Genomic DNA, 12,940 nt, shown 5'->3' with positions numbered 1-12,940 from the left:
TCCATCATCTGACTGCACCTGGGTGTAGCGGGGGCCGTCTCTAACACCTTATGATACTACTTAGATTTTCAGCATATGTTTGCAGAAGCTGCTGCAGCAGTAATACACTCTTAACTGAAGCATCAGAATAAGCTTGATTGACAAGGCCTACTGTAAGATTCTCCTCATTTTCCTCTTGAAACCCTTTAAAAATACTATGCATAAATGACTGTATTGTGTTTTTTCTTCCTACCTGACTAATTCACCCCACAATTATCACTTTGTACCTTTCTTATGTTGGGGAAATGTTGCATCCATGCTGCTTAAACTTATTTTTTTAAAGCAGAAAATGCACCCTTATCTTCTGTCCAACAGAAAACTATCATGCTGTCATTTTCTCTTCAGTACAAATCTTTAGTTGTTATTGTGCTATGCTTAAGATTCATGCTCCACTGCTAACCCCTTCAGCTTTATTCAGCAGTCCTTTCATGGGCTTCAGTTTCACCCTCCACAATTGACTTGAATTAGGTCTAGGGGTCCACTCCCTTTTTCATCATAAATTAACTCAAATGATGAAAAACTGGTGGAGTCTTGGAGCATCTGTCTGCATATGAAGTTGATATGGGGCAGAGAGTTTACCCACTTCTCCTTAAACACACTTGGAAATGCTCTATGCATGGTCTTTTATTGTAAAATTAAACTTTTCCAACAATCCATTTGTTTCCAAAGGGTGGAGTTTTTTTGTTTTTAACTTCTTTAGATCACAGCACTTCCACAATCAAGTAAGTAGTTCTTTCATAAAATTAGCCCTTTATCATTATTTTCCAGAAAAAAAAAAAAAAAAAAACTATTCTCCTGAAAACTTCCAAAAGAACATTAACCACCTTGTCTACTTCTATACAGGCCCACTGCCTCAGAGTTCCTTTGTACCATAATCCACCACCTTCAAGACATATCATTTTTCCTGTGGTGCTTGGGTTGCTAAGATGCTCCGCAATATCCATGCTTTATCTTCTGCTTTGCCAACATTCTGGAACTGCCAACAAGTCTTTCAGTATGATTTCATGTCCTTTGCTATATCTGACAAACAAAAAATTGTATAAGCCTCACCTTCTTATGGTTTGTACCTAGATGGTCTGAAAAAGAAATATCATGGGCTATGGCCAGAGGTGCCTGATGCCTGGGCCATGGAGCTGCCAAATTCTGTATTGCTTCTCACACTCGATTTCATCTGGTAGTTCATTTTCTACACAATTATGCTTTTTCCCAGCATACAGACCCACCTCATTGTTGAAAATCTGAAGCCTCTTATGTAACCTCCCTCAATTGCTCACGTTTTTGAAGGTAGAATCTGAGGGTTGTTGCATTTCCAATACTCACTTCATTATCCTCCCATGTTCCCTTCTATATGAAGTCTAGCATTTTTGACAGTTGTGGGTCATATTTAGGCTTACTGCTAATTAACATTTCCACTGAAGTAGACCTATCAAAAGAAATCCAGTACCTTTTGACACTGTTGCACCAAGTCATGCTTACTATTATTATCCACTGTTCCTCAGATCTAACTGTATCATCAGTCTTTTTTGTAGATGTGGACACTGCCTTGGTCTTCTCTCTTATGTATTCCTCACGAGTTTGTCTCCAAGCTTGGCTCCATACACTTGCATTTTTATAAGATCATCAAAGTAATTTCCATCACAGAAGATGCTGGTATATCATCAAGCATGGTACCTGCTTGCCCACTTGCTTTCCTTTTGCATTGCGAATAAATTCTATTTAGTGGCAGAAGAAAGGTACCCCTCTAGTGCCATTATTGAAGTGTGCTCGCCAGGCAAGTGATGCTCCTGTTGAACAACTGCAGACTTAACAATACTTATATTGTGTGCAGTATCCTTCTCAGCAAATGTTATTTTACCCAATATAGACTAGGGTACAAACTCTTCTGATAATCTGAAGCAATTGCAGTTTAAAACTACCCAGCAATAGCACAATATTACCTCTGTCAGCTCTCTCATGTGACTGTTGTTCGCCATCCCTGTTCACATTTTGATAATACATCTCTTGCTCAGCTATACTGAAAATGTGTAGCCCCAGTAGCCCCAGGGTCTTAGCATGTAGCAGGACCAGCAACTTCCTCTTTGCCAGGGAAATTTCATATGTTGGTTTAATCTGTGCCATAGGTTCTCTCATTCACATTTGTTGTGTTATGGCATCTTTCTTGTGTAGTTGTGTTCTGTTAGCTAGTTAGAAGTCACTGTTTTACCCACTCGGCACCTTCCTGCAGTTACAATTCACCATTGTCTCACCTTCACTTCTTGCTCTTTCTTATGTTATTACTCATCCACCATCTCAGCATCTTCTAACTCTTTCATTTTCTTACATGTTCAGCATGTAAGGCAGGTACTGGGCAGACTACAAAAGGTTACATTAACCATTCAGGCAAACAAATGTCAAATATAAATGGCTGAAGTGTCTTACCTTGGCCATCAGGTAGGTAGTAGTAAGATTCTGCCTGAGCCTCTCAAGGTAGAAGCTATATGGACAGGGGCTACTCCTGTTACTAAAGCTCTGGTAAGGTCATTCCTTAGAATTGTGGGTTACTACATAAAGTTCCTTCTCTGTAATATCAAAACCACTTCTCTTAATGACATGATGTGAAAATAATGTGACAGAAGCTATTGTCTGGATATTAAAGTTGGAACAGACATGCCAAAAACACAAGGTAACCTTTTGTGAGACCGTGAACTTAGCTAGTCTTGATTATGGCCAAGAATATAATATGCAAGTAGATGCTTCAACCAATGGACTGAGGATGGTGCTTAGCTAGGTTTCTTCAAAGGGATAAAAGAACTAAGTAGCATATTTTTGGTGTAGCTCTAGTCCATAGGAAGAAGCATTAGTGACTATGGAAAAGGAATGTTTGAGAATGGTGTGGGTTATTCAAAAGCTTCATCCCTGTCTATATGATAAAAAATAACAGTAATAACAGATCATAATCCCTTGAAGTAGTTACTCTGAGCTAGTGGGCAAAACAGCAAGCTACAGAAACAGAGATTGTAATTGTTTATTCATTTACACATTTGTTGACCAGATAAGTACACTAGTTCAGTAACCCTTTTCAGTTATGACCCAAGCCTATATGTCACATTTACATTATGAATTCAAGTGGAATATTAGATTATGAAGTTATGTTGAATGCTTAATATATTATCGTGATATGAAGTACAGAACAGTATGTCTCTTCCTTGCAGAAATGACGTGTACAAGCATGTTACTTAGTAAATAAAGTAGTTGTGAAACATCAAAACATTTTGCTTGTTACATTGTTATCAGTTAGCCCCATGTACTTAGGCAGGGTGATATAAGTGGCATTAATAAAATAGAGGTAGGATGCAGAGGAAAGTCATGGAGAGGAGTGTAGTGGAGAGCAGAGGTGAAGCTAGATAAAAGTAGATATGTGATGGCAGGAAGAGCTGGAAGGACCTGGTGGTGGAAAGGATAAAAACAAGGGATTGACATAGCTTTAGCATTGATCAGGATCAAGAGTAGTGTGGTCATTAGCCATAATTCCAAAACAAAGACAATGGATATCTTTCTTGGCATGCTTTTTCTACCCCTAGTGAGATGAGTTTCCAGTGCTCTCTTTCAAAATGGGCTTTTAATTGTAGCTAATGTATAGAGTGGCTTAAATGGCAGGTAGCCATTATGATTCCTGAGTTCATAAACAGTGTTTTGGAAGGATAAGCAATGTCTAAATTGTGGGTAAGTTTAATAATCTAGCACTAGAGTGGTGTCAGTTATGCAAATGAAGAATGGCTGTAAAGACAGGAAACTTGGGACCTGGGAAGAAAAACTGAAAAATAATTTTCTTTTCATAATACTTTAAGGGGAAGGGGGCTGTTAGAAAGACTTGCTCATGGTATAGAAGAGAGCTACAATGTCAGATGATATATACTGGACATAAAATGTCAACAGATAATGACTTACTGTAGATGTGTAGAATGTATAACTATTTGCTTTTAATAATATGCAAGTGCATTTTATTGCCATGTTTAGTGTTTCCTTACAAAACCAAATTACCACAACTGGAAATTGAACTATCAGTATGTTTTAGTAGTTTACTCAAAAGGGAAAGACAAATTCTGTTTGTGTTTGAATCTATCAAATCTCCATAAGTGTATTGAAACTGAATTGTTGTTTTTTTCCCTACTTTATTGCTGGAACTGTTTCTTGTATCCGTCTCTACTCTATTAAATATACTTTACAAGAGCTGCTACTGTTGTTGCTGTGCTTAATTTCTGCTTAAGACTGCTATTTGAACTTGAGAAATTATAAATTGAATAGACCATTATGATAAGGATGGTTGGAATATAGACTTCATGGACTTTATTCTTGTCGTGAGGCTTCAGTCATGTACAGTAATTATTTGGAAATAACAATAACAAAAGCATTCTTTCATTTTCAGTCCATTCACTTGAAACATTTTATTGGACTCTCCCTGTACAACTGCCAAGCAATCTCACATTTTTTTTTAATGAATGGGATTTTATTTCTTCAGTCAGAAATTACTGCGGTTGATGTCTTTTTTACTAGTTAAGGGTATCTTTATAGTACTTATGCAACTAGTTGTATCTACCCTTTTTTGAAGCATAGTGTTTTATTCATTAGCTATTATAATTCAACATTGGTTGAGTCATTTACAGACTGGTCAGTAACTGAGATCTTGGTATTAGATTAGTAATCTGATTAGTGGCAGCATATTGTGAATACAGGAACGTAGTGTTGTTTAAGAAGTATGAGTAGTGTGTGTGTGTGTGTGTGTGTGTGTGTGTGTGTGTGTGTGTGTGTGTGTGTGTGTGTGTGTGTGTATGTGTGTGTCTAAAACAGTTTTGTTAAGTCTCTATTTCTGCTGGTATAGTTTTAAGTACACATTAAGAATTAGCTTATGCCAATATAAATTGTCTGTGTACTCTTTTGGAATTTGTTTTGGAAAACATTTTTTTTTCTGTTTGATAAGCAGTTTTTACAACATACTCAGACACAAAAAGTATTTTAAATATTATTTTTGATAATTTGAAAGTAATTATATGTTACACAGAATTTAGCCAAGTGGTAGGCATATGGCCAAAGATAATTTCTAAAAAGGATTGAATATCAAAATCTTACTGAAAATAAGGAAAGTACCATTAAAATATGGGGGAAGAGGGACTTTTCCACATGGGGCTTGCAGACAACGTAAGTATGTAAGTGAAAGTCTTTTTTTCATATACATAATAATGACAATATTTTTAATGTTTCAAAGTATTTTTCTTGTACATCTAAAGGAGTGCTTTATTTAGCTACAATTGTTTCTTGTCCTGCATTTTATCAGGTCTTTAGCAGAGATGCATGAACATAACTGGCCTATATCATGAGATCGACAGGTGAAAATGTTGAATCTCACATGTTCGACACCAAAATGTTGAACTCCAAGTTCCCCGAACGGCCAAAACACAGATTTCTTTCCAACGGAAAAAAATCGGTTGGACAAACTCAAACACCACACTAAAACAAATATATTTAAGTGGGGGCTTTGCCTCCCACACCCCCCACAACCCCCCTAACTAAATATTCTATCTCCAACACTGCACTACAGTCAGGGGAAAGGGCAGGTGTCACAGAATGGCCAACTGATTTCTTTATGTTGGAAAGAAATCTGTGTTTTGGCCGTTCGAGAAACTTGGAGTTTGACATTTTGGTGTTGAACAAGCAAGACTCGACATTTTCACCTGTCGATCTCATGATATAGACCCGAACATAACAATGATATAAAGCATGTTGATAATATGAATGCTTTAGCTAAAGACACTTTGCCTTTCCAGTCTTTTAAAAAGTTAATCTTTCAAGTGGTAGAACAACTTAAACTTGACTTGATGGGTAGTGATTATAATAATGAAGTAGAAATAAGGGAATTTTATTGACAGTGTACATTGGGAGCAATGTTTTGCCATGATTAAATGATGCAATCTCTTTAAAATGCATTTGATACAAAGAAGTTTGAAGTGTTCTTGATTACGTTGTTGACTGGATGATAGTGGTCATATGCTTAATTATTCTTGTATAAGAGGAGAAAAATGGTGTTTGTTAATGTTTCTAGTGAAGTTCTTATATCAAAGAGAATGAAAGCAATAATGCAGAGTAGCATTTTTCTTCAACAATGTGGTTTTTATTTCAATAAAAGTGGATTGTTTTAAGCATAAAGTAGGAAGCTGTTTAATTCTGAAAAACTTAAAGGATGACAAAAGCCTTCATTATTTTCATCTGAACCATAATGTGTGTTGGATCGAGGACATGCTGGCCAACGTGGGGGGCAGCCTTGCTCTGGTGCCCAGCCTCCACCATTACCACCCATGGGGCAATGACGGAGCAGTGCTGACAATCCCATGGGTGGGGATGTGAGTCATGCTTCTGCCTTGTGGAGGCACTTGGGACTTAGAATCCATAACACCCTCCCTATCCAAGGTGTTCACACCCTCATGTGGCACACACCACTCCTGTCTGCTGTCTTGTCTGTCTGCAAATGCATCCTCACCTACCCAATTTACCCAACCCATTCATACCCATGACCCTTCCCCAACATTCCACTCTCACCTTAAAAAAAAAACAAAATGAGCACCTATCCCAAACAAAAAAATTTTGTCCGATACATAGCTCTCCATTTCACGCACATGTCCATTGGACACAAATAATTTGGTCCAATTGTCTTAACAATGCAGTTATGTTGTCCTCACCCCTCTCTCTGGGGGTAGGAGTTCAAAGTCATGTATATATTCTGTCAAAGTACACAGTTGTTGCTGCACAAGAAATGGATCGCTATGGTCCTTTCCTACACCCTTCCTGCATATCCCTACCTGCCTTTCACTATGTTTTGCCCCTTCCTTGCACCTCATTTCACCACTTTCCTATCTCCCCATTTTCTTTTCTTTATATTTTTCAGTGTGTCATTCACAGCTTCGTTCATCTCAGCTAAATAGAGCTATAGTGTATATATGTCTTTTTAAAATTGTAATACACACTTAAAAAATAAGTACTTTTCCCATATATTGAACCCACAACCATCTCAACTGCGGACCACTGCATTAACCTGCCACACTACATAACTTTTGATAAAAACAGGTGGTTTAAACAAAACATAATAATTGCCAGTTACAGTCATTAAGTGTGTTTCAGTGGAGCTGAGCATTGTGCTGCGCAAACTTGATTAAAAAGTAATGGAAAAAATGGGAGTGTACCTTGGATCTGGTACAATAGTGCACCACTAGAAAGCCAAAGACAAAATAATGGATGTAAGTGAGGCCTATGATAGCAGGTAAATGTGTCCTTTTATCAGCAACATGTAGAAAGACACCTGTTAAGGCATTAATTGCAAACTGCATGTTCAATTTGGACCCTGGTGCAGAAAAATATCCATATAAAACCATGCATATACTGATGGATGTAGAAAACGTTTGTCACAGCCTGTATGTGTGCACATATATCTTGAAAATACACCTACTGCAGCAGTGATGAAGTAGTGCAGTCTGTTGAATGCATTACAAACAGTAAATTTTGCCACACACAATCCTGGCTTCAAATCCAGCAGTGTGTAGCAGTGGAATTACAGTATTGTGAAGCCAGCAAATAATGACTGAGTCATGCACTCTTTATCCATACAATGCATATCAAATGAAATGTCTACATTTCACTGATGGAAGTCACAAGCCTGCAGATAAAAACACACTTCACTTATCCCTATAGCAAAAGTATAAGTGCATAAAGTGTCACATCATGCATTAATATACATTCACAGAGAAATTCAACTCAGGTACTGCAAATTAGGGTCACTAATATCAGAGTGCACCACACAATCCTTTCAAACTCACAGTGCCGATTAGCACAGCTGCACACCTAACACACACATTTAAAGTACCTGCTTGCAACAATGACTGCCCTCATACACACTCCAAATTACTACCAGACTGTAACATATGGCCTGACAGTTGCTCAAATGGTGGACATATTGTTAATATTTATACCCCATGTTGCTCAAGGACACAACAAACATGGGGCCTAGTACTTTGTCAGTGATACCATTGCCTAACATACTTACCTTAAACACATACCTTAATTGTACTGGAAAGGGTAGCCTCACTCTGGCTCTGTCTCTACAACAAGGCTGACACAGCTCCCACTGTTACTCCTACAGCTTGTTGTCCTCCAAAGTGTTCACACTCTCTACCTATGCCTATTACCTGCAGCAGCAACTGCAGCCTGTAGCACATACATCTATATGTAAAAGTTGCTGCTACAAACCTACCTCTGTGATGAAGTAGTCTCCTCGCCCCAGTAATGTCCAGCACAACACATCAGAAAGGGCCACTAATCTACATAAAGGTCTTATATATTGTACTGTGGCTGCATGTGATTGGCTGATGATAGTGCAAATCATCTCTGTTAGCTCAATTAGCATTTCAGAACCACAGATTGATTAAGAGGTAATCACCTGCTGATGAGAAGCATGTTAAAAAGGCAAGCAGATGGCTATGGGTTACCATTTTGTATGAGACTTTCCTCACACAAGCCATTTGTATGCAAAGTATTAATTATCAGCACATATCAGAAGAGAAGTACTAATTCAGGTATGTTACCACCTTGTTTACATCAGGATGCAGATGTCTGACTATACTTACAGGGAACAGGGATTACAGTATTAAGCCTTTCTTAGAACTGTGATAAGGATATGTCAGTGATGTCCAGATTTGTTACACATGCAGAGGACATGCAAGACATCAAGGAGAGAATGTATATTTTCAATGTGGCACGCTGGGCTCGTGGAACTCTCCCTTTACAGTGGTTGTAATAGCACACTGTTATTTGTTTGGCATACTTGGTTTGACATATTATCGGGGGGGTGCCTCTTGGGGACACACTACAATAGACTCCAGTGTTGGCTGTATGAACATACAGCAGTATCTGTCATGGTACACACGGTTATACCTGACTATTGCTAGTATCCTAGTTCTATCCACACAATTAAAAAGTTTGCACACTGTGGAATGTGGCATGTGTGATCAAGCAATGGATATTGCCAGTCATTCTGTCCTTGCTCTATCTCTACATAGTGTATTTCCACGTATATGATCCTGGCATGTGTTCCCATGTTGTTGTCTTTCAGGAAACATGTTTGCTAGATGCTGTGTAGCTTTCATGGTTACAGAGAATATGTTAATACTGGAAGGGCTCTATCAACACCATGAACTCCTACTGTCCAGGGGGAAGCACAACAGGGAACAGCTGTAGACATTGTGGGCTGACTTTGTCCATGATGTCAATGCCACTGATCATCAGAACAGGACATATTTGCAGGTTTGACACCACACAATGGACATGATCAATGCCACATGCAGAAGAGCAGCAGATGTAGCCAGGGATTGTGGCACCACTGGTTGATGGCCTGTAGCTGAACAACCCATCTCAGCCACTGAGGATTTCCTGACAAATCTAGGCACACATGACAGTTTCCAGGCACACATCACACCTTACATTGTGAATGTGGTTGCCACAGTGTCCACAGCAGATGAGTGTGCAGGTAAGCTTAGTTTGATCATCATTGCAATACTGTAGTATTCAGTGTGTCAGATCATACATAGTCTTATGTCGGTGTCAGGTCTGTCTGCTTCTGGTGGGGAGAAGGGTTTACTGCCTTCTGACATGCTCAGATTTTTACCAATATAACAATCAACACATTAACTACTGTAAATGTGAGATATGTGGACATATTACCTTGTGGTGGTGGAAAATGCTGTCATATTGACATTACCTGTCCCTCTACTTTTTATAGATCAGTCAGGTTTTGGACAAGCCTGCGGTCCTGCTCCTGGTAAGCAAGACACTGTTTTGTTATAGATGTAGGTTTACAGCAGTGTAAACCCTAGACTGTCATCCCAGGCCTTCTGCCAACATCATTGTACTGTCGGCATGATTGCCAACTGCACACATATGTTCTGAATGTGCACATGTTAGACTCATACCTATGCCTTGAAAGTGTGACTACTCTGATAGATGTGATGGTATGTCAGGACACTACAGAGTGCAATATGTGTCAACTGTGCAGAGTCTACACAAATCTCAACAGTGTACCTCACTGCTGCTGATGAGATTGCAGTGTAATGAGATGTTATTTTCAAGTAACTCCTACTATATGAGGTTGGGTTTTCAACAGGTCTGCCATAGCGATGACAGTGTATAGATCCTTATATATATCAGAACATAGTACTGCAGAGCATAATAGTACAGGTATTAATGTACTGCTTTTTCCTTTATTATCACAGGTGACTGGGGGGTTGGTGTCTGTCTCCTACATGACTTGATGTCAGTGTCTCCTCAGACTCTGATGATGATGGTGGCAACAGTGATGCACAGATGGGGGGTTTAAGGCTGAATCTGTCCCAGAGGTTAACATCCCTCTTCTGCCCTCATTGTCAATGTGCACAGTCAGTATGCCCACACATACCCAGTCCCTGGAAGTCACATATTTTGGACAGTCAGAGGGTGGGGACATTGAAAAGCAATGTTTGGCAACTATGTTAGTGTAGACACTGGCAATAACCAGAGAGCTGGTGAGGTCCCACACAGGAGGATTGACAGCAGTGCTTTTATGTGGCCTGCTGTCCATCCACCACCTATTACAGGTGTCACATCACTGGTCATTTGGCGCAAGTTTTGGGTTGTCATGGAGGCAAAGGTACTTTCTGAATGGAACACCAGATGTATGCTTAGGGTTATAGATGCAGCACAGTTTGACATCCATGCCTGCCTCCACTGCACTGGGGACACCCTGGATCATTTCATTGATGCAATGGACAGAAGGTGGGCTGAGACAGTGTCAGACTTTGACCATATATTGTTTGTACTGGAACGTGTGGTTGGAGCTCAGCTTTGGTCTCATGGACATAAGTCAGCAACCGCATCTCCTGAGAGTCCATGTGGCCATGCACAGTCATAATCCCACAATGGCAGTGCATCCAGCAATGCAGATGGGAGTGTGCTGTCCACACCATGATGTGGCAGGCCATGGAATCATGGTCCTGGGTATTCCAATGGGGGACACAGTCCCAGCAGACAGTAGTCACCATCAGGTACTAGCACTGCTTCTGACCTTGGGCATGGAGGTGCAAGTGCAACTCCTGGTAGAGCCAATTCCCGTGTTCAGGGATGGAGATGGTGAACTGTCAACTCTACCATGTATGGTCCAAAGCTGACCAACATACACACATGTAGGGCTAGCACTAAGCTTGACTGTGTACATGCATACATTCACACACCACTGTGAAATGCCGATCACCTATCGACACACACATCACCATTCCATGGTCCATATTATCTGCTTCCCTTCCTGACTCACACACATGCTGTCAACTGTTTAGGTTAGTCTAGGCCTCCTGCACCCTCACACAACACCCTGTGCGAGTGATGATACCTGTGCCACATCCCTGTCATTGCCGCCATCAATGCAGGGAAATTAAGCTATACGATACAGGGAGACTATATTAGTTAACATGTACTTGTGTAATGCAGTGTTGTTTTGCCATGCCACTTGTAGTAGTTACCAATATATACTGTATGCTGGCATTTGTCATGAGTACACCACATACTTGTGTGTACCTTATGTTGTATGATGTTGTAATGGCTGCATAGTTACACAATGACAGGTGTGTCATGGATGTGTTTCTGTTTCTGTTTCAGGAGTCTGTTGGGATAACCTGTGGAAACAAAGTGGCAATAAAGCAGCACAGAATGGCATGTCAGCACAGCAGAAATATTTCTTCAGCAAGGTACAGCAGTATAAGTGCATAGCTTCATAGGTTCATATGTATATAACAGGCTAACAAAGACAATGGCGGCATTCAGTGTAATCATGCATCATTAATCTGTGAAAATGTCTGCTATCCTTGAAAAGTGTCACCAGGGTTTCGGAAACTAACACATCTACAAGCTGTGGTGATGGAGATGACTCATCTACAAATATCCTGTGTCTAGTACAGACAGTTGCCCGACACCAGTTATAATTGTCATGTTCTGCATCCCATTATGTAACCTGCTCATGATGTGTGTCACAGCAAATGTGTGGTTCACATGCATGGGGTGCCTATTTCATGTAGGGTGTAAAGTCTATGTTACATACCTGTCTCTTCAGCATGTGCTATGTATACCCCAGTGATATTCTAGGCATGTAGAACAGGTGAGACATATGTTAGTCCTGTCATACATAGATGGGAGGTACACAGTGGGATCTGACACCTCCTTGTATCAAGCCATACACATCCCATCCAAAGCATTTAGGAGACAGACTGCAGATTTTCATTTGTGACACAGACTCCATAGGACATGTTATCTACACTGTGCATTGGTGTGCCATGGAACCTGTGTGGCTGCTACAGTTGTACGATATGCCAGTGTAGTGACATAGCAAGGGTGCCACTGCACACAATAATAGATGTGATGATTGCCACATCCATTATACCAGTGACAGTCTGAGATTTACATCCCAAATCTGTCAGTATAGGTTGTACAATAGTGAATGCATCCCCATATCTTACTGAACAGTGAAAGTCAAGGTCTACACTACTCTCTGTGTTCATAACTCCATGTGTAATAGCTCACCTTTTTGCAGTGTGTGGACACTACAATATCTTTCAGGGGTGGATGATTTACCACAGGATAATATTGTGCAGTCATTGGCATTTAATCTATGTTTGTGGCTTAGACAACAATTGGCTGTGTCTTAGGCCATCCTGGACAACTGTTGGTTCTGTGTGGGATTCTGTGACATCTCCTAATATGCAATCACCTGCTAATGTACTCAGTCAGAGGTCACTGACAGTGACTGTGACTGTAGAGAAGGAATAGGTACATGGGGTACATGAATAATGGAGGATGGTGA

The sequence above is a fragment of the Protopterus annectens genome, chromosome 6.part0 (genome assembly GCF_019279795.1).
Source record: "Protopterus annectens isolate FY-2018-M chromosome 6.part0, PAN1.0, whole genome shotgun sequence".
NCBI classification, from domain to species: Eukaryota; Metazoa; Chordata; order Ceratodontiformes; family Protopteridae; genus Protopterus; species Protopterus annectens.
This window is presented reverse-complemented; position numbering follows the sequence as displayed.